Below are 22502 nucleotides of genomic sequence, written 5' to 3' on the forward strand. Positions count from 1 at the left end.
AAGTACCCGTGTGTAAAATATCACGCTTCAAGAAAGCAATGCAGATCATGACTTTTTATACATTTCAATTACCTTCTTCAAATTGTTCCAGCGCTTGCACGAGCATCATGTCATCTTCGAATTCGTCATAAACTTCATTCATGGCGCTGTCAGTCATTTCATCGATCCATGTCATATTCTCCATTTTTCTATGTCCTCGCTTATCTTTTTTGCTTTCACTCAATGAGTTGGAAATAGAAGTGGTTTGTGTGGGACCGTCTTTCGCTTTTTATATGGTTCTGGATTATACCGCTATATTTCATTGGTGGAATTGCTGGAAAGGATTACTACGCAACATGCTTTTATGTTTTTTATACTTCCCACAGAGATTATCCTGTAAGGATAAAAGAAAATCTTTGATGGTATTATCCAATTATCCGTCAAGATTAAGAGATAAAAAACAACGAATCAATATTAGTAAAGCCATACATTTGCTCGACACCAGTTGATTATCGACTTTTCAAGAATTGGTGGCTCCTAAAGGAGCCGTTTAAAAAAAAAAAAAAAAAAAAAGAAAAAAAAAAAGGTATCCGCTTCAAGAGCAAGGATATGCTGTGATTATGTCCCAGCGACCAGATAGTTTCACCATGACGATTTCCAATTGATTGGTATCACATCCTCCTAAAGATTTTCCAATACTGTACCGTATATTTACGTATCGAACTTTAAAGGCGCTGCCGTTTTTAGGCAATATATTAGATATATAAACATAAGGCACAGTTTGGTCCTCTCTAGGCGGATGGTACAATCTCTTGTTATCTTCTTGCTTCCTTTTCTCCAGTTCTGTGATTGTATCCAGAATTAAACCAGACTCATCAACATTTTCATAAAACTGTGAAGCTCTCACAGCCTTTTGCCTTTCTCTCTATGATGTGTTTCACCGCCTTCTCAGACAGGATAAGGGTTACTGTATCGATCACTTTCATCATGGTTGTGGATCATGATGGTCAGTTTTTTCAAGACTATTTATAATAGCATATGATATGTGAGGTATGTGAGAAAATTAAAAAAAAACGATTTTACTGATCTACTTTTGCGGCATAAAAAACCCCTTTAAACAAACACTTTGCCGACATAAAAAATGCTCTCTACAACTCCTTAGAGGTTTCAAGGTAAAAAAAAGCGGCAATTCTGCTCTTAGAACGTTACGCCTCTCTGAAGGAACAATAGCGCAAAACAGCGTCTTTTCAACCAAAGCTCATCTCATTCACAATAACACTATTTCTCTTGGGTGCGATCAAAGCGGAGGCAGAAAAAAGATCAAAGTGGACCCACCCAAAACAAAGGAAAAATACGAGTTTGAAATGTCGCTTTTCCAGTTCAAAAATTATGCGTAGGCACAAAAGAGCCTTTTTTTCCCAGAAGATGTGAAAGAAAAGAAGGCTTTGAAGAATCCTTAATTTGGGCTTATCCTCGGTGTAAAAACCTGTGAAACTCACAGATGACGTAACACAAAGGAAAACAAAAGAGCAAAAAAACATCAAACAATAACCTAACCCTACCACGAGCTAACAAAACAAAGAAAAAGTTTCACAGGTTTTTACACCGAGGTGAACCCTTAATTTGTCCAGATTTGCTATCAACCATGCGTTTGGTCTTAAATTAGGTAAGAAGTAATTGGTTCATATAACCCAAAATCGCCCGTAACTTTTCAAACATGCCCTGTCTTGTCCGTACTTCATACAAAAGCAAATGCATTGAAAAATGTTAAACGACTTTTTATTCGATATTCTACATGTGTCTTTGCCTTCAAAAGGCGGTACCGCGGCAAAAACAAAGGAAAGGCAATTAGTTATAAAACAATGAAGTGCAGGATGTATTGACAATAACACAATTTCGCGGATTTTGTCCCAGGTATTTTTTCCCTCCTCATGTCATTTTTGGGTTAAAGAGGGAATAGTTGCTCTTATACCACCATTTTTAGTTGTTGAAAAGCTACATTGACCTTACATTCCGTTATTATTCGTTAACATTCGTTAACATTCCGTTATCAGTCGAACAATTCATGTTCACAATAACCCCACTCCTTCTTTTATAAACAAAGCGGGTTACAATTAGTAAATTCAATGAGCTCATGAAACAATACACGACTTGCATTTTTTCCAAACACGCGTCAAGGCAATCATTTAGTTTAAGGAACGAACAGGGTAGAACTGTTGCGCTTTGCAAACATCTCAAGATAACAAACAGATTGAAGCTATGAACCAGAAAAGAAGTTATTGCAAGAAAGAATTCCAGCCACGCAAGATCAGCAAACATGTTTTTGCAGAAAGGCAGGTCTTGTTTCGTACATTCCGCTGTGATCTTACAAAAAAATTTAAAACTATCTAAGGTGGTGATGTTAAGGGTTTATTCCGATGATTATAAAAAACGTTTTCATTCTTCTGACTTCTTTGATACGGATTCGCAAAATGATTTATCTGAGAGACTCTTACAAACATATTTGGTGGTGTTGAAGGGTTTAATTTCCATGTTTCTTTGTTGATTGATTTTCTTTTTATGGCAGACTGGCGACTGAGGGACGAAAGGACAGAATTACAGAAAAGGAAAGAGTGAGATCCTTCCTCTTCGACGCAGCGCAAGAACGTTTCGCTCACATACGTGCGAATCGCGGAAAAGCAGAATCCCGCGATAGGGAATCAAGAGAACGACATAATAAGAGAAGTCATCACTTCATGTACCATCGATCCGTTTCGGGAATTGGACAAGTTCGCAGCTTCTTTAAGGCGTGAAGTTGATAATACAATTGACTTTTTTCCAGTAGATTTTATGTAAGTGAAACGAATCGCAAGTAAATCTTTGTAGTATACGAAGAGGTTCTTCTCAAGTTGTAGTTTATTGCATCCGCGAAGATGTTAATTGTGTTGTTCACTCTTTAAAAAGAAGAGAAGAATGAAACACCCATATCCTTGCTTTCTTGTCATTTTTCTCGATTTGTGATTATAAATATTCGTTATTGAAGGAAGATTGTACCGCGCGATTGTAAAACGGGTAGTATAGACAAGTTCACGTTATTGCACATCACGAGTCATGCGCCATTTTGAATTTGTTGCCAAGCCAAACCCCAATGTTTTCCAAATTAATGTATACTGACATCAGTAGTATCTCATTGGTCGGTGGTGACATCACCTGTTAATCATTGGCTCCCTGCATTTCCCATTGTTCTTTTCTACTGATGACCGCGGTGTGTCATTGGTCCGTGATGACCTCACCTTTACCTCATTGGCTCCCTGTCCTTCCCATTGTTCTTTTTCGGTATATAATTTCGCTACCACCCGGATGGCTGGGTGGACACATAATACAAACACAATAGACACATCTCCCTCACTTTCTTAATAAAAGAAACCTTCATTTTTGTGCGTGACTGGCATTTTATTAACTTAACCCTAATTTATGCGACAACCTGGGATGCACGTGTTGTTTCACGTGTTAGGGTTACAAAAGTCATTGCGTCATACCCCAACTTGCCCCTAATTTATGCACGCCCCCTTCTTTTGTCTTTTGATTGATGACGTCATTTGATGACTACCTGTCAAATCCGGTCTGGATGATCGCATACAACTACTGCTACATTGACAAGACTGACCCAATTCACCAAAGGCGATTTAACAATGCGTTCTTCCGTGCCTACGGAACCCGCGCCCGCAGTGCGTGCGGCAGTCAAAACTGTGCTATCCTGTCAATCATTTTCCATTTCACCGGAAACGGTGCATTTCTGTGCGTAAATGACGTTGTTGTCGATATAACCTGTCGAAAGAACGCCACCAAAGCCTTTTTCCCGAAGTTTACACAAATAAATTACCGATACAATTTTGACGACTTCTTACACTTGATTCGAAGATACCAGAATTCGTCATTAAAAGCACAAATAACAGCCAAAGCATAACAGCTAACGTTCGTTACAATGGAAATTCGCGCAAAACATGGCAAACTATCATTTGGGTTTTCATCTGACGTCATGGCGGCCATGTTGGTGTACAGAACAATGCTGTAAAGTGTCTTTTGGGAATTTGACTCTATTATTATGCAAAAACTTGTGGAACCAGTTGCTATTGTTTTGTACAGCAACATGGCCGCCTCATCACTTGGATGAAAACCAAGGATAACAAATTTCGTCCGAATTCGCAGACGGTTTTAATAAACTTGTCTCAGAAATCGGACCCGAACTTTCCACGGATATAGATGTGGGCACCTCGTTCAATGAGTTTGAAACCATACCAGCGTGTATCTCAATTTCAAGTTTTGTCCCATCTAAATAAATTATGCAAGAGAAATGTGACAGGTCTTCATTCTGTATCAGTCAGACTTCCAAAAGAATGTTCAGATTTTATCTGCGGATCACTCGCTAAGATATTCAATCAATCGATAGACTCTGGCATTTTCCCCGCTGATTGGAAGAATGCAAAAATCACGCCTCTTCTAAAGAAAGTTGGAAGTAGGAGTGATCCTTCTAATTATCGACCGATATCGATTATCTCGTTTGTGGCCAAGGTTTTCGAGGGAATTGTTGATCAGTTGTATCATTATCTAAATGAAAACAAACTTCTCAGTAGCCATGAATCTGGTTTACGCTCGCTTCATTCTAGTTACAAGGAAGGATTACGCTTTTGCAAACGTTGTCCGTGTAGCACTTATATATGAACAGACTTAACCGATTAGAGTGCAACGTGAAGTGCTAAGTTTCCATCCCATATGAACCATGTGAGCGTTAGCCCTACTGATGGAAATGGGCTCACACAAGGACAGAGAAAAACTCTGACCAGGGTGGGAATTGAACCCACGACCTTCGGGTTAGGTCACCGCTGCTCTGCCGACTGAGCTACAAGGTCAGACGGGAGCTTGACATCCTTCTTTCAAAATAGGCCATTTCCGAGTTCAAGCCTGCCTCATCTTCAAAGCGAGTCTAAGTGCGAAGTTTTTGTTATGAAAATTAGTTTTCATTCATATGTAAAGTAGAACCAATTACCATTACAAAAACTTCGCACTTGGACTCGCTTTGAAAAGGAGGCAGACATGAACTCGGAAATGGCCTATTACAAGCTTATGGTATTCAGGGTTCCACTAACCAATGGTTCTTTTCTTATTTAAAGAACGTAACACAAACAAAGAACCTAACACAAACGTGTCTAGTAAACGAAAATAAATCGTCCAAAATGTTCCGTCGCCGTAGTCTTCCGCAAGGAACGATAATAGACCAATTTCGATATACTAAAATTCAGTCCTAAACAAAAGGCATCAACTCGAGGCTCTCGAGAATAAATATAAGGCTTTGTATGAGTTTATTCCCCAGAGCCTCGAGATGATGTCTTTTGTTTAGGACTGAATTTTTAAACAAACTAACTCATGTTATTTATGATAAAGACTGAATTCCTACTGATTGGTTCCAAGCAAAGGTTATCACATTTTACAGCAAATCCCACCGCCACAATCAACCAGTTTCCCATAAGTTTCGACTTAAATATCCTTACAGTGCTTAGATCCTATTACAGCCGAGATTTAGGTCTTGTTGGCGTTTTCCTTCAGTTTTGATATTTACCCCATCCAAACACCATCGCTGCTTTATCTGCCATCTGCTGAGCTGAAACTTCACAATCAAGCAACTTTTAGCTCAAGTTACAAGATAGCAGTATTTCTTTCCTTCCTGGCTACGGTATGGATACCACCCATATAGCAATTCAAATGATTCTTCCCCCACCAGCAGAATCGTCAGTAAACCATATTTGCTTAACATCCGGTGTAGAGGCTCTCAAACTGTGAATCATGATAGCCATGTTAACAGTCTGCCAGGGCATGGCTAATGGGTACTCCCGGAGTAGTGCCCTCCAGTTTGTAATTGTTAATCATATACATCGCCATTTCCTTGCAAGTGATATGGATGTTATGCAGTGCTACCGACCTGCTCATTTGGTTGAAGTCGTTACAGGCAGCTATCAACAGGACTCCATCTATCTAGTCTTCGTCTCGGTTAATGCATTTGGTGTTGGTCAAGACGGAGTGGTCGTCCTATCACTGGTACGGGATTTCCTTCCGTTTCTCCAGCTGCACTATTAACAATGGCCACGCATGTAAATGGTTTGAGGCGTCAGACAAGGTTGCCCGTTATCAGGTTTGCTGTTTGTCTTAGCAGTAGAAATACTGTCCACTTTTAGCAGAGCTTGCAATGATATAAAATGAATTCAAGTCGGCAACAGAGAAATGAAACTATCGCAGCGGGCTGATGACACCACCGCTTTTTGCAAGGATGAATATGTCGCTAGGAGGACCGCTGGAGTTACTAGATAGCTACGGCGACTGCAGTGGTTTCAAACTAAATGCTTCTAAAGAGGGAATGTGGCTTGGAAAAAATGCAAATAAGACGGACAATCGCTTTGAGATTAAGTGGCCACAGAGGCCCATCTGTGCTTTGGGAACATCATTTACATATAACCTTAAATTAAGCGAAACAGACAATTTTGCACCAAAAATTACCAAATTACAGAAACGTTTTAATATATGATCGCGGTGTGACCTTTCGCTGCTTGGAAGTGTAACAATTGCTAAGACCTTAGGTTTATCAAAACTGATTTTATAGAGTGCCTGTGTTCACTCATTGGCACATGTGATTGGCACAGTTAATAAATGGGTTGCTAATTTTGTCTGGAATGGCAAGATACCAAAAATTAAAAGTGACACCCTAATTGGGCCAAAGGAAAAAAATGGGGGTCTACATTTAACAGAATAAGAAACAGTTTCTAAACCTTTACAATGTGCTTGGGTTAAAAGAATGAAGGAAGGTGTCGGAAATCAGTGGATGGCTATTCCATCTTTTTTCTTAGAGAATATGGTCCCTTCATCATTGTTTAATTGCAATTATGTTGTAAAACTTCTCAATCTCAACGGCGTGTAACGTTTTTACATAGATGTTCTTAAAACCTGGGCAGAAGTTCAGGAGTTACTTGCGAAAGATTGTGTTCAGATGCATCCTAGGGATTTTATCTTTTGGAATAATAAAAGTATTACTATGGCGGGTAAATCTATATATGGGAAGTAATCGTGGCGTGCTGTTGGAATTGAGAGAATTAAAGACCTTCAGGACGAGAATAACAGCTTCTTAGGATTTGAACAATTCTGCAGAAAAACTGGTTTTAAGCCACCCTTTACTAAATATTAAGGGTTAATATCGGCTATACCATACAAATGGAAATGTGATTTAAGGTCGAGTGCTAGTAAACAAGCACCTAAAAGAGAAGACAAACGCTTCTGGCTCTGATGAACACACCTGTAAAAGTATTCGCAAATTCTTAATTCAAAGAGGATTTCATGAACCTTTGGCGAGTTCTATACTCTGCAGACTTGGATTAGTTCCTCGTAAGCTTGAAGCAATTTATTCACTCCCTTTTAGCATAACTAGTGACACTAAATTAAGTATGTTTCAGTGCAAGATAATCCATGACAAAGTTTACCTTACGGTCGCAAGCTATTTATGATAAAAATTGTAAACTTTCCGCTTTGCATACATTGTAATTCAGTTGAAACACTATCTCATATCTTACTTGACTGCAAAGCAGTTTAATGACTTTTGGGTCAAAGCTATGAACTGGTGGAATCATCAAAGTGGTAACCACTATACCGTATATGTTTTGAGCATACTATATACTATTACAATCCTGCAGCCAAAAAAGATACACATCTTCAACTACTTCATCTTTCTTGGGAAACGATACATATTTCCCCAAAGAATCGTGCTAAAAGCTCCTAATCTTATTCACGTTTTTGATTTTGTCATGAACCAAACCATTGTACAAATAGAAATATTTAATGCTAAAGGGAAAATGAACAAGTTCTTATTGGTGTGGAAACCTCTCCTCTGTTTAATTTAATATAATTTAAACAGTCAGTACTTGTAAGCTTGTATGGGATTGTGTTGTAGTCTTTGTTTTGTTTGCTTAGTAAAAATCAAAGTTTTGTCAATGTTGTTTCATTTTCATCTAATTAACAAGCGGTGGTTGGGGGCCACACCCGATCGAGGCAAGGCTCTGTCACGGTGTAGTTTCATTGGCCAAGAAACTCTTTCAATGTGAGCTACAATCACTTAGTTTCAAATAGGTTAAGTTTGAAGTCAAAAGTATCTCCCCCGAAGGAACTCAAACCCACATCCTTTGATTTACAAGTCCAACACGCTATTCCATTGCGCCACGGGAATGTCTTTGCTAGATGGGACACATTTCCGTCACAGGGATTTTCAAGGTCATGAGTCGGCAGAAGTGGCCACCTTGCACAGAAGCGATATTTTTCTTTGTTGGTGGGCCCAGCTGAGTCGAGATCCATCCGTAAACAGGTATTATAAGGTAATCCGTCCAAAATGAGTTGAGAACGGAATAAAGCATGAGATTTCGGTTGACATATAAAAACGTTTTGCATGCAAGAATGAGTTGGCTTTCATATGGTAGAACTTGAAGATTGTTATGCGCTTTGGTGTTTCGCTTCTTCTCGGTATCCATTTGCACAAACGTTTTCACTGTATACCTAAAATGCTCCAATAAATGCAAATATTAATCATAATCATACACCTGATGCGAGATTTGACGGAGATCACCTGGATTCCATTCTTTTCGTAACGAATGTAGTTTTGCATAATTCGTTTGCCCCATCAAGGATAACATTTTAAGAGCTTAATAGGATGACGTGTCAGGAGTGGGATTCGAACCCACGCCTACATGAGTAGACTGCGACCTGAACGCAGCGCCTTGGACTGCTCGGCCATCCTGACACCTACGACCTTAACCGGGCTGTATGTATGTTTGTATACCTATTGTTTCTCTTAAGAGTCATCCAAGTGTAGTGAACGTTATCCAGGCCCAACGTCTGCATTGGTATTTGGGTTGAATTTCAGCGGATCTCAAGCGATATCGCTGCTAGCCGTTAATAAAGAGGACATTACAAAGTCTAGTTTGTCCCCAACACAGCGGAAAACCCGTCCATAAAAAAAGCCAATTTGTAGGTGCCTATTGCCCGCGTTATCCACAGGATTAACAGGAAGAGCTTACATTTATTGGTGCTTCATTTCATCTTTAATTTATTGATCACGAGAACACTAGAAACCACAAATGACGAGCTGCCAACGTCAGTGGCTTCGTAGCTAAGTTGGTTAAAGTGCCACATCGGTATCGCGAGGTCACGGTTTCAAAACCTGTTGAAGGCCTGAATTTTTTAGGCTTCTCCTCGCAATTGCCAAAATTTGCGTACATACCTGCGAGGATCATAGCTTCACTTGATTTCCTATCAGCAGTTTAATATAGGATTCATTTCATAGTTTTTCTTGTCTGGCGCAGAAACAACCGCTATCCCCCAAGTAAGGAGTTACCCATATTTAGTATGGTCACGCAAGATGCCATTATACTGCCCCCCTCCTAAACTGAGTATCCGGCCCGGACACCATATACTTATGTCCAGAAATGTGTACTGAAGCCTACAATAACATCAACGGCCTGAATGAAACGTTCAATGTTCATTAAGACGAAGCAATCAAAGCTAAAACAAACATACCTTCAAGTGCAACGTACAGAAAGGTTTCACTCTCTCTCCCGTTACAAAGTCTTTGTATCTGAGGGGTCTGCGTCGACTCTGTTGGGAACGTCTGAGGGTTCCTTGGTCCCTATGGAAGTGAGACGTTTGGTCCAATTCATCATTTTCCTCACTGGATTGGGGGTCCCTGGGACTGGATCCGGGGGTCCGACCTCTTACTCTGCGACGGTTTTCCCTAGCTAAAGTGCCAGAATTGCTCATCAGGGTCGACGGTTGTGGAACGCCTCCTTCGAGTTTACCCTCCTGCCGTTCGACAGGCTGATCCTCGAACTAATAGGCACGAGTCGTGCCACGGTACGTCCACAGCCTGCTTCTATGCACAACGTTCGGTCTTGCCTGAGGGTCTCTCTGGATTCTGTACACGACGTCAATGATGCGGTCTAACACAACATATAGTCCCTCCCACGGCCGGCTGAGCTCGGGCGATAATCCTTTCTTCCACTGAGGATATTGCAACCACACCATTGCTCCCCTACTAATGGTAGAGGGCACACTGGGCATGTCGTAACGACTCTTCATCTTCTGCCTGCTGGTCTGCTGGTGATCCCTGGCAAAGTCGTGAGCAATTTTAAATGGAAGATCTTAATCTATGAGTGTACTCGGCATAGTTTTGATTCTCCAAGTCGTCGTGCGGTAAATGCATGTACAAGTCTCCCTGGTGACGTTTAAGAAGGAGGCCAGCTGATTCTTTAGAGTGCGGTTGTAGCGTTCCAGCATGCCGTCAGACTTGGGATGTAAGGCGGTTGTCCTAACCTTATAGTTTCCAAGCAACGAACAAACCTACTGAAACAAGCGAGACTCAAAGTTTCGACCTTGGTCGGAGTTGAGCTCAGCGGGTACACCAAATCTAATAAAAAGAAACTGCGACACTCAAACAACAGCCACCAAAGTTGTTTTCTGGTTCGGGAGGGCGTAAGCCTCTGGTCATTTACTCAAATAATCCACAGCAATCAAATGTATTTGTTGCCACGCTTGTTTTTCGGAAGTGGGCCGAGGATGTAAATGGCCACTCGTTCTATGGGTTTTCCATAGCTGTAGAGCTGCTTTGCAGTGGTGATCTTTAGGTCACTTTTGAAGCCTTCTTGGAAGCACAAGGGTCACACTTGTGGCACCATTCCTCAACATCACGGCGATAGTGGATCCAAGAAAATCTTTCACAGACTTTGCCTAAGCTCTTAGAGACCCCCAGGTGGCCAATCACTGGACTGTCATGCAGGCGTTTTAGCACATTAGCGCAAAGTTCGGTAGAAAGGACCAGCTGCCACGTCACCATGCTCAGGGGATTGCCATCGATGATAGAGCACACCATTTCGGAGAGCCAGAGAGTCCCATTAGGACCAGTATGCTTTGGTAACGGAGTCAAGATGTGAAACAGGTGGCCAATCTGGACGTTCTCCAGCCTTCCTCCACGTATGTATGTATGTATGGTCATCCCGACCAAAATCGGTATCCTCTTGATTTTGGCAATGTGGGAAGGTTGTATCAAAACAAGGCCGTCGTGATACGCCTGCATTCTGATGGCTCGATAAGCAATACTAAAGTCATAAGTCGGCATTTTCTCCAACCATCTCGCTTAATGTCTCTGCGTTTTTGAAGGATAGAAGCATGGTCAGTTCTGACAGTGAACTGTCTGGCATAGAGGTAGGGGTGGCAGTGATCAATGGCTTTAAAAACTGCCCGACGTTCATAACTAGTAGTACAGTAATTGCGTTCAGGTTTACTGAAGGCATGGCTGTAGTATGCAATGACTCGTTCTCCAGGGTCACACACTTGAGAAAGTACCGCTCCAATACCAACATTGCTGGCATGAGTATCTAACAGGAAGAGTTCGGCACTACGAGTAAAGGCAGCCAATGGGGCAGACATGAGAGCAGCCTTTAATTCCTGAAGAGAATTATTACATTCTTCGGTCCATAAAAAGGATGAACTGGTTGTTATCAGTTACTTTATGCAATTGACTGACCACATCAGAAAATGAACGGACAAACCGTCGGTAGTAGGTACATAGACCGAGAAACTTCTAACTTCCTTTGCGTTGTGAGGTACAGGCCATCTTTGTATCGGAGCGGTACTTTCTCAAGTGTGTGACCGTGTGACCGTGGAGAACGAGTCATTGCTTACTACAGCCATGCCCTCAGTAAACCCGACCGCAATTACTGTACTACTAGTTATGAACTTCTGGCAGTTTTTAAAGCCATTGAGCACTGCCACCCCTACCTCTATGACAGTCAGTTCACTGTCAGAACTAACCATGCTTCTATCCTTCAAAAACGTAGAGACAGTTAGCAAGACGGTTGGAGAAAATGCCGATCTATGACGTTCGTATTGCTTATCGAGCCATCAGAATGCAGGCGTATCACAACGGCCTTGCTTTGATACAACCTTCCCACATTGCCAAAATCAAGATCTAGAGGATACCGATTTTGGTCGGGATGGCCAAGGCGGCGGGGATAACAATCCTACCATTTCCTCCAAGCCACAGGACTCTGTCCTCAGAGTGCTACTCCCTGAAACAAGCCCTTCAATGGAGAGGGCACAACATACTGCGTGTGAATAGAATCTCGCGTTTCATTCGTGGACACTGCCAAAATTTGCATGATTATGAGATTGCAGACAAAGTGATATCTCACCTACATACGTGGAGGAAGGCTGGAGAACGTCCAGATTGGCCAGCTGTTGCACACCTTGACTCCGTTGCCAAAGCATACTGGGCCCAATGGGACTCTCTGGCTCTCCGAAATGTAGTGCTTTACCATCGCTGGCAATCTCCTGAACATGGTTGGGTAACGTGGCAGTTGGTACGTACTACCGAAATTTGCGCTAATGTGCTAAAACGCCTGTATGACAGTCCAGTGAGTGACTACCTGTGGGTATCACAGAGCTTAGGCAAAGTCCGTGAATAATCTTATTGGATTCACTATCGCCGTGATGTTGAAAAATGGTGCCAAAAAGTGACCCAAAGATCACCCCTGCAACTCTACAACATTGGAGAACCCATGGAACGAGTGGCCATTGAAGTCTTCACCCCGCTTCCGCAAACTAGGCATGGCAACAAATACATTTGATTGCTATGGATAATTTTAGTAAATGGCCAGGGGCTTACGCCCTCCCGAACCAGGAAGCAACTATGGTGGCTGATGTTTTAGTGTCGCAATTCTTTAGCAGATTTGATGTACCCGCTAAGCTCCACACCGACCAATATCCAAACTTTGGGTCTCGCGTGTTTCAGGACGCTTGTTCCTTACTTGGAACCCACAACCCCCGTCTTGCATCCCCAGTCTGAAGTCATGGTGGAACGCTACAACCGCACTGTAGAGAGGCAGTTGGCTGCCTTCGTAAACCTTCACCAGGGAGACTGGGGCCTGCATTTACCGCGGGATGACAGGGATGAACAAAACTACGCCGAGTACACACATAGATTACATACAATCTTGCGCTGAGATTGCCCACGACTTTGCCGGGAATCACCAACAGATCAGCAACCAAAATGTGAGGAGGGGTCACGACATGCGCAGTGTACCATCTACCTTAAATAGGGGAGCAATGGTATGGTTGCACAATCCTCAGGGGAAGAAGGGGTTATCGCCCAAGCTCAGCGAGCCGTGGGAGGCGCTATATGTTGTGTTAGACCGCATCAGTGATGTCGTATACAGAATCCAGAGAGGCTCTCGGGCAAGACCAAACGTTGTGCATAGAAACAGGATGTGGATGTTCTGTGGCACAACTAGTGCCTATTGGCTCAAAGATCAGCCTGTCGGACGGCAGGAGAGTGAACTCGAAGGGGGCGTGCCACAACAGGCCACCCTGATGAGCAATTCTGGCACTCAAGCCAGGCGAAACCGACGCAGACTAAGAAGTCGGCCAACCGGATCCAGTCCCAAGGACCAACAAGCCAGTAAGGAACATGATGATATGAATGAAACGTTTCATTTTCATGGGGAGCAGGGAGCCCTCAGACGTTCCCATCGGAGTCGACGCAGACCTCTCAGATACAGAGACTTTGTTACGGGGGAGACAGTGCAACCTTCCTGTTGCACTTGAACTTACGTTTTAGTTTTGTTTGTTTTGCCTTAATTAATGAGCATAGAATATTTCATTCAGGCCGTTGATGTTATTTTAGGCTTCAGTACACATTGGATATAAGTATGTCGTATCTGGGCCGAATACTTAGTTTAGGAGGGGGGCAGTGTAATGGCATCTTGCGTGACCACAACAAATATGGGTAACTCCTTACTTGGGGGACAGCGGTTGTTTTGGCCTGAGACAGAAAAAACTATGAAATGAATCCTGTATTGATCTGTGGATACGAAATCAAATGAAGCTATGATCCTCGCACTTATGTACGCAATTTTAGGCAATTGCGAAGAGAAGCCTAAAAACTCTAGGACTTCAACGGGGTTTGAACCCGTGACTTTGTGATACCGGTGCGACACTCTAACCAACTTAGTTATGAAGTCACTGCTGTTGGGAGCTAGTCATTTGTGGGTTTTAAAGTTCCCGTGATGAATGAATCAATGATGAAATGAAGCACCAGTATATGTAAGCCCTTCCTGTTAATCCTGTAGATAACGTGGGCAATAAGCACTTATAAATTAGCTTTTTTTATGGACGGATTTTCTGCTATGTTGGGGACAAGCTACGATAGACTTTGTAATGTCCTCTTTTTTTAACGGAGGCTTATTAACTAATCCGCATTGCGGCTAGCAGCAATATCGGTTGAGATCCGCTTAATTTCATCTCAAATACCAAGGCAGAGGTGTTGGGCCTGGATAACGTCCACTACGCTGGTATGCAAACACACACACAGCCTGATTAAGGCCGTATGTGTCAGGATGGCCGAGCGGTCCAAGGCGCTGCGTTCAGGTCGCAGTCTACTCATGTAGGCGTGGGTTCGAATCCCACTCCTGATACGTCATTCTATTACGCTCTTTAAGTGTTACTCTTAAACTAAATTCGTCATGTATTTTTAAGCTAAGCACTGTTTGCAGGTTTGGAAGGTAAAAAATAAAATTAACTTGACCATTATTGTTCATAAAATGGAACCCGGGTGATCTACGTCAAATCTTGCATCAGGTGTATGATTAATATTCGCATTTATTGGATGATTTTAAGTATACAGTAAAAACGTTTGTGCAAATGGATATCGAGAAGAAGCGAGATACTAAAGCGATTAGCAGTGTTCAAGTTCTACCACATGAAAGCCAACTCATTCTTGCACGCAAAAGTCTTTTAGATTTCTTAACCTATTTAAAACTTAAAGAGTTTCTTGACCAATCACAGGGAACCAAAGCTCGGTTTTCGATTTATAGACTTTGTATTGGAAAATTAAATCTGAGCTTATAAATGCTAAAATAAGCTGTAAATGTAGAAATAAACTGCACTTACCTCTACGTACAGTTGTCCTCGTCTTTTCTGTGCAATCGGAGGGCAAAATGTAGCTGTTTTAGCCGGGTTTGTGGCTTTCGAATTTTTACGATGTCGTTAGTTGTCATTTCCCCTCATAAAGAGAAGAGAGGCTGGTGACTCGCGGCGATCTCGTCCCACAAATTGCTCTCGCCTCGAAAGCAACGGTCCGAATCGCCATAAAAACACCACAGCCTTAAGGCCAAATAAATTTCCTATCACATCAATTCCACTCCGGGACAACACAGCGATTTTTGGTGGATAAATTTAAAATAATGTTCGCCTTGTCATAATCTTCCCATGTGTTCAGCTAGAAGTGTGGCTATGGCCGTTATAGCTTGATGGCGATTATATTACATTCTGCACTCTCATTGGCCAAGTGTTTAAAAATGTCCAATGAGATTGCAGAGCGTATACGTTAAAATACTGCTGGTCGCGGCGGGTATCGAAACCGCCTTACTTCAGCACCGTCGCTGACCGTTCTCAGCACTGCTTATAAGGATATTCGACGCTCTAACCTACTGTGCTACGGGAACTACGAACCGCGTGGTAGATTCAACGAACCTCGTGGTAGCTTCCCGGGAGCTCTTCAATTGTTGGATTTGCCTCGTCGAACCTGTGTTTCATATTCCATGGGATTTCTTTAGTTTTTTCCATATATTTTAAAGAACGACGATTTTAGTGTAAAGATTTTTTCACATTTATTATTCCAATTTTTAAGAACGAATAATTTTCATCGTCAAGTATTTGTTCATCTCTCCTACTTGATTAAGTTTATCGTACATGCACTATCTGACTGTTTCTAAAATTAACTTTTTAATTTCACACAGAGTTTGTTTCATTTGTTAACCTTATTTTGGGGTTGAGAGTTTGCTTTATGAATTTCTCCCCATCATTTTACAGACTAACGCTAACTTTTGTCTATGATACATACACAAAATTCCCCCCAAACTACCTGCTGACTAGGAGAATTCTTTTGTCAACACCATTAAGGAAGCCACAAAGGTTGCTAGTGAAACTGCTGCTATTACTTTTAAATAACCACCCTTCAATTGTCTTTCAATCGTCCTTTCCCACACCCCTCATGATAGTAATTATAATAATTTTGCAGCATCTCAGGATGAACAAACCCGAAATGCCCCTCGTTCAAGAACTGAACAGAGTTGATGAGCTTGTCATGACTCAGCCCAAGCATGCCAGTCAAATATTTTTGTTGAACGTTCCGCCAGCGGTTATGCAGCGCGGAGCTCGGCTAGCTCAGTCGGTAGAGCATGAGACTCTTAATCTCAGGGACGTGGGTTCGAGCCCCACGTTGGGCGGTGCACTTTTATTTTATTGGCTGGATAACGCTCTTGTACCCTTCTTGCCGAAATCATCAACTTTGCTTTTCGGGTAGTAAAAACTTGAGAGACGTCCAGGGAGTCACGGACTTTAGAATGTGACTTTAAAAGCAAAAGTTAGAAATCAAACAGACCTCTGCGTTTTTGCAGGGAAGTTGGACTACGGTTGAGAAGTCCTTTGTTTGCCTTGGTTTTCTTGAACCACTAAACCATTAACGAAGTTTTACCTTAGTTTGGTTCGCGCCTTGGAAAAGTCATGACATGAAGCGTTACGGCTACAGGTAAAAAAATAACTTTTCGGAAATTGAAGCCTACTACTTTAAGAAACTCCTCGGTTGTTTTCTCCCGCTCTTTGGCGAAATCGTAACGTGCCACAAAGTTATTACATCACTGAAAGGACCTTCAGTTGAAGGTTTATGATATAAAGGTACAAAAATGGACGACGATGGCCAGGAAATTGTCACCAGAGCTTAGCTAAAGAGAGGTTTCGTAAATTGATGAAAAGTGATTTGCTAGCTTTAAAAAGGAAAGTCTTGGGTCCGTGTACCATCAAAGGATAATTTCCAAATCAGACTCATCGATTAAGGTTTTTTCTCCAAGCTCTAACCGAAATGGTTTGTCTAGTGAGCAGGATTTGATCTCATGAAACATTCCAATTTACGGAATTATGCACAACTACACAGATTGTCATAGAATTCAGATTTTTAACAAACCTCATGGAATTTGAGCCCATGACCGCCAGTTTGCTCTTCCAGCGAGCCGTTTAGATAAAAGTTAGAAAAAGACACAAGCTGAAAAATTACAATATCCTAATACTACAAAAATGTTCCCCTACTACAATGTTTATTGCACTAAAATTTGAGCCGTGAATTACCTAAACAAGTTTCATAACAACTAAAATAAGTACTTCCACAACTCCCTCAAACAATAGCAGAGCCGAGAGTCTTGAGATGAAGCGCCAACTTAACTTTGTTGTCAAGGCCATTCTACATGACGGCACCTCAGTCTATAGCAAAACGCCCTCTTAGCAGCCTCGGTATGGGGTCCGGGCACGAAAGCATTAATTGAGGAGCGCCGTGAATTGTATGAATGAATTCCGGAGGTTCCTTCAAACAAATTATTTAAACAATCCGGAAAAAGATTATTCCGAATTCAAAACACTTATTTGTGAGCTGCTTGGAGCATCACCTTTACTCAAGGTTGTCCCACCATAGGTAATGAAGTATATCAGCAGATCTTGTGTTAAAATCATGAAAGGCCTTCTCCCGGCTCTATTTTGCAATCTATGGAGTCTGTCACACTGGATTTTACAAATGCAACCCCAAACCTCAGCACAATAATGTAGGTAAGGAAGGACTGAAGCCTCATATACATTCGCAGCATGGTTTGGCGAGGCACCAGGCTGGGGCGGATATCTTTCAAGGCCCAAATGCCGGCAGATACATTTTCTCATTTTCAACCTACATACCATTGCAGAGGTGGTAGGCCCTACGTCGGCTTTTTTCCCAACACGCTCCTTCCCATTCGAAAGAGTAGGAGTCAGGATGGCCGAGTGGTCTAAGGCGCTGCGTTCAGGTCGCAGTCTACTCATGTAGGCGTGGGTTCGAATCCCACTCCTGACACTTCACCTCATTTAAGGTATTTTTTCGTTACTCCGAATCTTGGCAAACTAAATTCTGTACGCTTAATTTAGGTGAGAGCTATGTACAGGTTTGGAAAGAAAATGTCGAAATTAACTTGACCTCAGGTGATCAGAGTCAAATTTGGAATAAGGAGAGTAATTAAATTTAGCAATGATCAGATGACTTTAAGTACCGCACTCCTACTGAGATATGGAGGTTTGGCGGCCACCTTCAGATGAAGGTAAAGGAACAGTAAGTAAAGACAAATAGAGAGGGAAGGGAGGAAAAAGGAACGTCTCACCAAAAAATGCCTGAGCCTTCTATGGAAATGATAATGAATTCATGTCGACGATATCTCTTATACTCGCGTGGGGAAGACCGCTCTAATAATGTAACGTAAACAGCGGTTACAAGCATTTACTTGAACTGCATAACTCTTTTTATATACTTGGTATGTTACAAGATAAATCATCATAAGTGATTATTATTCAGTTACGGATAAATTTAAAGTTAAAAATAAAAATGAATGGACCGGGAACTAACAAAATTGATTGACATAAAACGACAAGAAATATGCTAATAATAGAGATAAAGTTTCTCCGGCACTGCAACGTTTTCATAGACGAGTTCACGCTCTTGAGTGCATCATGGGTAATCAGGGCAAGATGGAGAGAAATTTCAAAAAGTTTGGAAGTTCAAAACGATGAAAAGTATTTATGATATGCAATTTTGGGTTTTTTATTTTCCAAAGAAGAAGATATGCGCTCAAATGTGCGGCAGAATAAATTTGGAGAGAATGGCTATTGTATTAAAAAGAGTTTCTGTCACCTGAACGCGGGTTTGGCTATGTAAGTCAAACCCTGCACAGAAGTCCTCAATTTTTGTTGGGAGACCTTCATTTTTGGAGTGTGCCCTGGACAATTTTTCATTTTTGGAGTGTGGTTTTTCATTTTTGGATCTGTGGTAAGAGTCTTTTTGGTGCTGTGCTTTTCTTTGTTTTCTGGTTTTTCTTTTCGGTGACCCTCCCGGGGACTCATGCTCCGCATTCTGCGGTAACCCGGGGTAAGCCGAGTCGTTTTTTTCGTTTTCTTTGCTTCCAGGGCTCTTTTGAGCCCATGTTTTGTTTTTGCTGGACACTTCATTTAGTCCATCTTTGAAGTGTCCTTTTTGGTTTTTCTGCTGTTATTTGGTTTTTTGTGTGTTTTTTGCTTCTTGGTTTCTCCTTAGTTGTTTAAGGGGTTTCCTTGGTCTCTATTTGTAACGGTTCCTTAGCCTGAGATTAATTTAGCGTGTTGTTAGATTGTTAAAATAACTGCTTAGTCTTTTGACGAATCTTTCCTGTATTAGTTAGTGATTAATTGGTGTGGAATCTTATTGATAAAGTCTTTGAATAGTTACTCCTTCAGTGGGTGACTACATAGTGTGAATTAATATTGAATTTATCTTTCATATTAGTAGTTACTTAATTGTGGTTCATATTATAATTTGTGAGATAGTATCTAGAAAACTAGTGTGATATATAAAGCAGACAACATTTATTTATCTTAGCCCTTTTGCAGCTGCTTAAGGTTTAATCATAAAAGTTTACTGTTAAATTGATTTTGTATTATTAATTTTCATACCTTAAAAAGTTTTTCCATAATGGTTCCGCGCAACACGCGCACCGTAATCATAAAGTCCGGCTTCCCGGCTGGGACTTCCCATGTCGGGGTTGCCGGCATCATTGCTAACTCCCTGGCTGGCCTGGTGGATTCGATCCAGGTCTTCCTAGGGGGTATTATACGTATCTCATTCATAGACCCAACTCGCAAAAAGATCTATGAGGAGGCCGGGTTCATCTCTTTTGGTGACGTCCGTTGTGACGTGATTGTTTCCACCCCCATCACCTTCGTGATAGTGTACTTGTTTCCCTTTGAAGGGAGTAATGACCGGGTGCGGGAGGCTCTCAAGTTTTTTGGAGAGATTAAGGAGGTCCGTCACCAGCAGTGGTCTAACGTACCTGGTGTCCATACAGGTACCCGTCTGGTGGGCATAGTGTGCAAACATGATATACCTCGCAACATTGTTATTGACGGGGTTAACTGTCGCGTTTGGTATAAGGGGCAGCCGTTGGTGTGCGACATTTGCAATGATAACCACAAGGCGGCTGACTGCCCTTTAAAAGGTAAATGTAAAAGGTGTCACGTGGCTGGTCATTTCGTGCGGCATTGTCCGAAGCCTCTTTGGTATGTGCCGGGTAATCCGGCTACTGACGTGGACAGTGAGAATGAGGATGATAATGATGACGTTAATGGTAATAATGATAATCTCGTTAATGAGGCTGTTGGTGACATGCATACTGCTGGTGGTGTCATGTCCTTTTTCTGATCATTGTGCTCTTTCTTTTTCATGGGCCCTCCCCAACTCCGTTCCTCCGGGTCCGGGGTTGTGGAAGCTCAATCGTTCTGTTTTGGATTAGGCCGAGTATATCGACCTCATCTCAACTTTTTGGTCTTTCTGGCAGTCTCGTCAGTCTTCTTTTTCTTCCCTCACTCGGTGGTGGGACAGCGGTAAATCCCATATTAAACGTATTAGTATTAATTATTGGGTAAACCTACGTTCTACCTTATATGCAATGGGTTTTGGGAAGTCTTTTGTTGGGTGGGTAAATTTATTTTATAATAATGATAGTAGTTGTGTAAATGTAAATGGTCATATTTCAAATTCTTTTAAGTTATCTCGTCCTTTATGTTTTAGTCACCGAGGTTCTTGCCTTTAATATCCGTTCTAGTGCTTTAATTTCTGATTTGTCTCTCCCTGGTTTTTCATCTTCTTTGCCTGTTGTTTCTGCTTATGCTGATGACACTACGCTGGTTGTTTCTTCTGTTCCTGGTATTTTGGCTGTCTTTGATGTCTATTCTTTGTATGAGAGGGGTCTGCGGCTAAACTAAAATATGGTAAATGTGAAGGTTTTTGGTTGGGTTGTTGGAACGGTCGCACTGACTCACCGGTTAACATTACTTGGTCGTCGGTGAAGGTGAAGGTGTTGGGGGTTTTTCTGGGTCCGGGCAATCTTGAGGAGGACAATTGGAGGCCGCGTATCACCGCGGTGGAAAATGCTTTGAACTCCTGGCGTCAGCGTTTGTTATCTTATAAGGGCAAGGCACTTGTTATCAATGCCTTGGCCCTTTCCCGTGTGTGGTACGTGGCCTCTCTTATCCATGTTCCCCGGTGGGTCAGTGTGGAATTAAACACGTTAATTTTTAAGTGTTTCTGGAGCGGTAAGCGGGACTTGGTCGCTCGTCGTGTTGTTGTTCAGCCTTCTTGTTTGAGTGGTTTTTCTGTTGTGGATTTTCAGTGTAAGGTATGGCTCTTCGTGTTCAGTGGGTTCGTCGTTTTGTTTGTTCTCCGTCTTCATGGGTCTCTTTCATGGTTTTTTGGTTTTCCTCCCGGCTTGCCGCTCCTCCGCATCTCGTTTTTTCTGCTCCGCTTTGTTTTTCTCCGGTTTCTCTGTCTCCGTTCTATCGTTCTCTGTTGACTGCTTGGCGGGCGTGTAAAGGATCCCTTACTGCGTCTTCTTTGGGTATTGGTTCGGGTATTGATTTTTGTCCTGTTTCTGCTATGTCTACAAAGTCTGCTTATTTGTTTCTTTTGTCTGAAAATGCTGTTTCTCCTCATTGTGAGGAGAAATTCTTTCCTTTGTTTGGTTCTCTTTACTGGTCTTGTACTTCGCGTCAGCTTTTCTTTTTTGATTTGGATCGTCCCTTTATTGATTTATGTTGGAAAGTTTCACATGGGGTCCTTACACGGCCGAGAGGCTTGCCGGTTTTGGTTATGCTCTTTCTACTGCTTGTTTTTGTTCTGCTCCTGTCGAGTCTCTTCAACATCTGTTTTTTCACTGTCCTCTGGTGGTCAGTGTCTTGTCGTGGCTTCAGTCTATTATGTTCTTGGCTTCTCCTCTTTGTCCTTCTATCTTCAAGTTGGTTCGTCATCTGCTTTTTGGTTCTCGGCTGATGTGTTGTCTGTGGTTCCTCGGGTTTTTGTTTATATGCTAAATGTTTGCAAGTTTTGTATTTGGGGGGCTCGGAATGATTTTCGTTTTAGGGGCGTTCGTCCCTTGGCGGTTGATGTCATGGAGCGTGTAAAGTCTCGGGTCCGGTTTAATCTCCCTTTGTTTTTCCGTCGTTTCCGGTCTGACCGTCGTCGTCGTCGTTATTTTGTTCGTCAGTGGGGTGCTCGTGGTGTGGTGTCTTCGCTACATAATGATGCTTTGGTTGTTCATATTTAGGTTCTCGTTTTGTGTTTCGTTTGCGTGCACTGGCCGTTTTTCTGGGGTGAACCAACGTCTTGGCGTTGGATGAGTCTGTTGACGGGCGGCCTTTTATTGGTCGCTTTTCGCCCTTGTGCTGGGTCGTGCTTGTTTTGGTTTGTCCAGTTGTTTTTTGAGTCTTTATTGTTGGTTTTGTCGAATTGTCATTTAGGAGTGTAAGTCGGACGAGGCATCTCGTCGATGCAATTTTTCATTTGTCTGTTTGTCTTTTGTTCATTGTTGGTA

The 22502-nt window shown here is 42.0% G+C and overlaps 4 non-coding genes across 4 annotated transcripts; 3 read left to right on the plus strand and 1 right to left on the minus strand.

Moving 5' to 3' along the window:
* Positions 1 to 8704: 8704 nt before the first annotated feature.
* On the minus strand, positions 8705 to 8788 carry Trnal-cag (transfer RNA leucine (anticodon CAG)). Its single transcript has one exon. It is a non-coding gene; the product is annotated as a tRNA-Leu (tRNA).
* Positions 8789 to 14429: 5641 nt separating this feature from the next.
* On the plus strand, positions 14430 to 14513 carry Trnal-cag (transfer RNA leucine (anticodon CAG)). Its single transcript has one exon. It is a non-coding gene; the product is annotated as a tRNA-Leu (tRNA).
* Positions 14514 to 16252: 1739 nt separating this feature from the next.
* Positions 16253 to 16325, plus strand: Trnak-cuu (transfer RNA lysine (anticodon CUU)). Its single transcript has one exon. It is a non-coding gene; the product is annotated as a tRNA-Lys (tRNA).
* A 1559-nt stretch (positions 16326 to 17884) lies between these two features.
* On the plus strand, positions 17885 to 17968 carry Trnal-cag (transfer RNA leucine (anticodon CAG)). Its single transcript has one exon. It is a non-coding gene; the product is annotated as a tRNA-Leu (tRNA).
* Positions 17969 to 22502: the final 4534 nt, after the last annotated feature.

Source organism: Montipora foliosa, chromosome 9 (assembly GCF_036669935.1).
Source record: "Montipora foliosa isolate CH-2021 chromosome 9, ASM3666993v2, whole genome shotgun sequence".
Lineage (NCBI taxonomy): Eukaryota > Metazoa > Cnidaria > Anthozoa > Scleractinia > Acroporidae > Montipora > Montipora foliosa.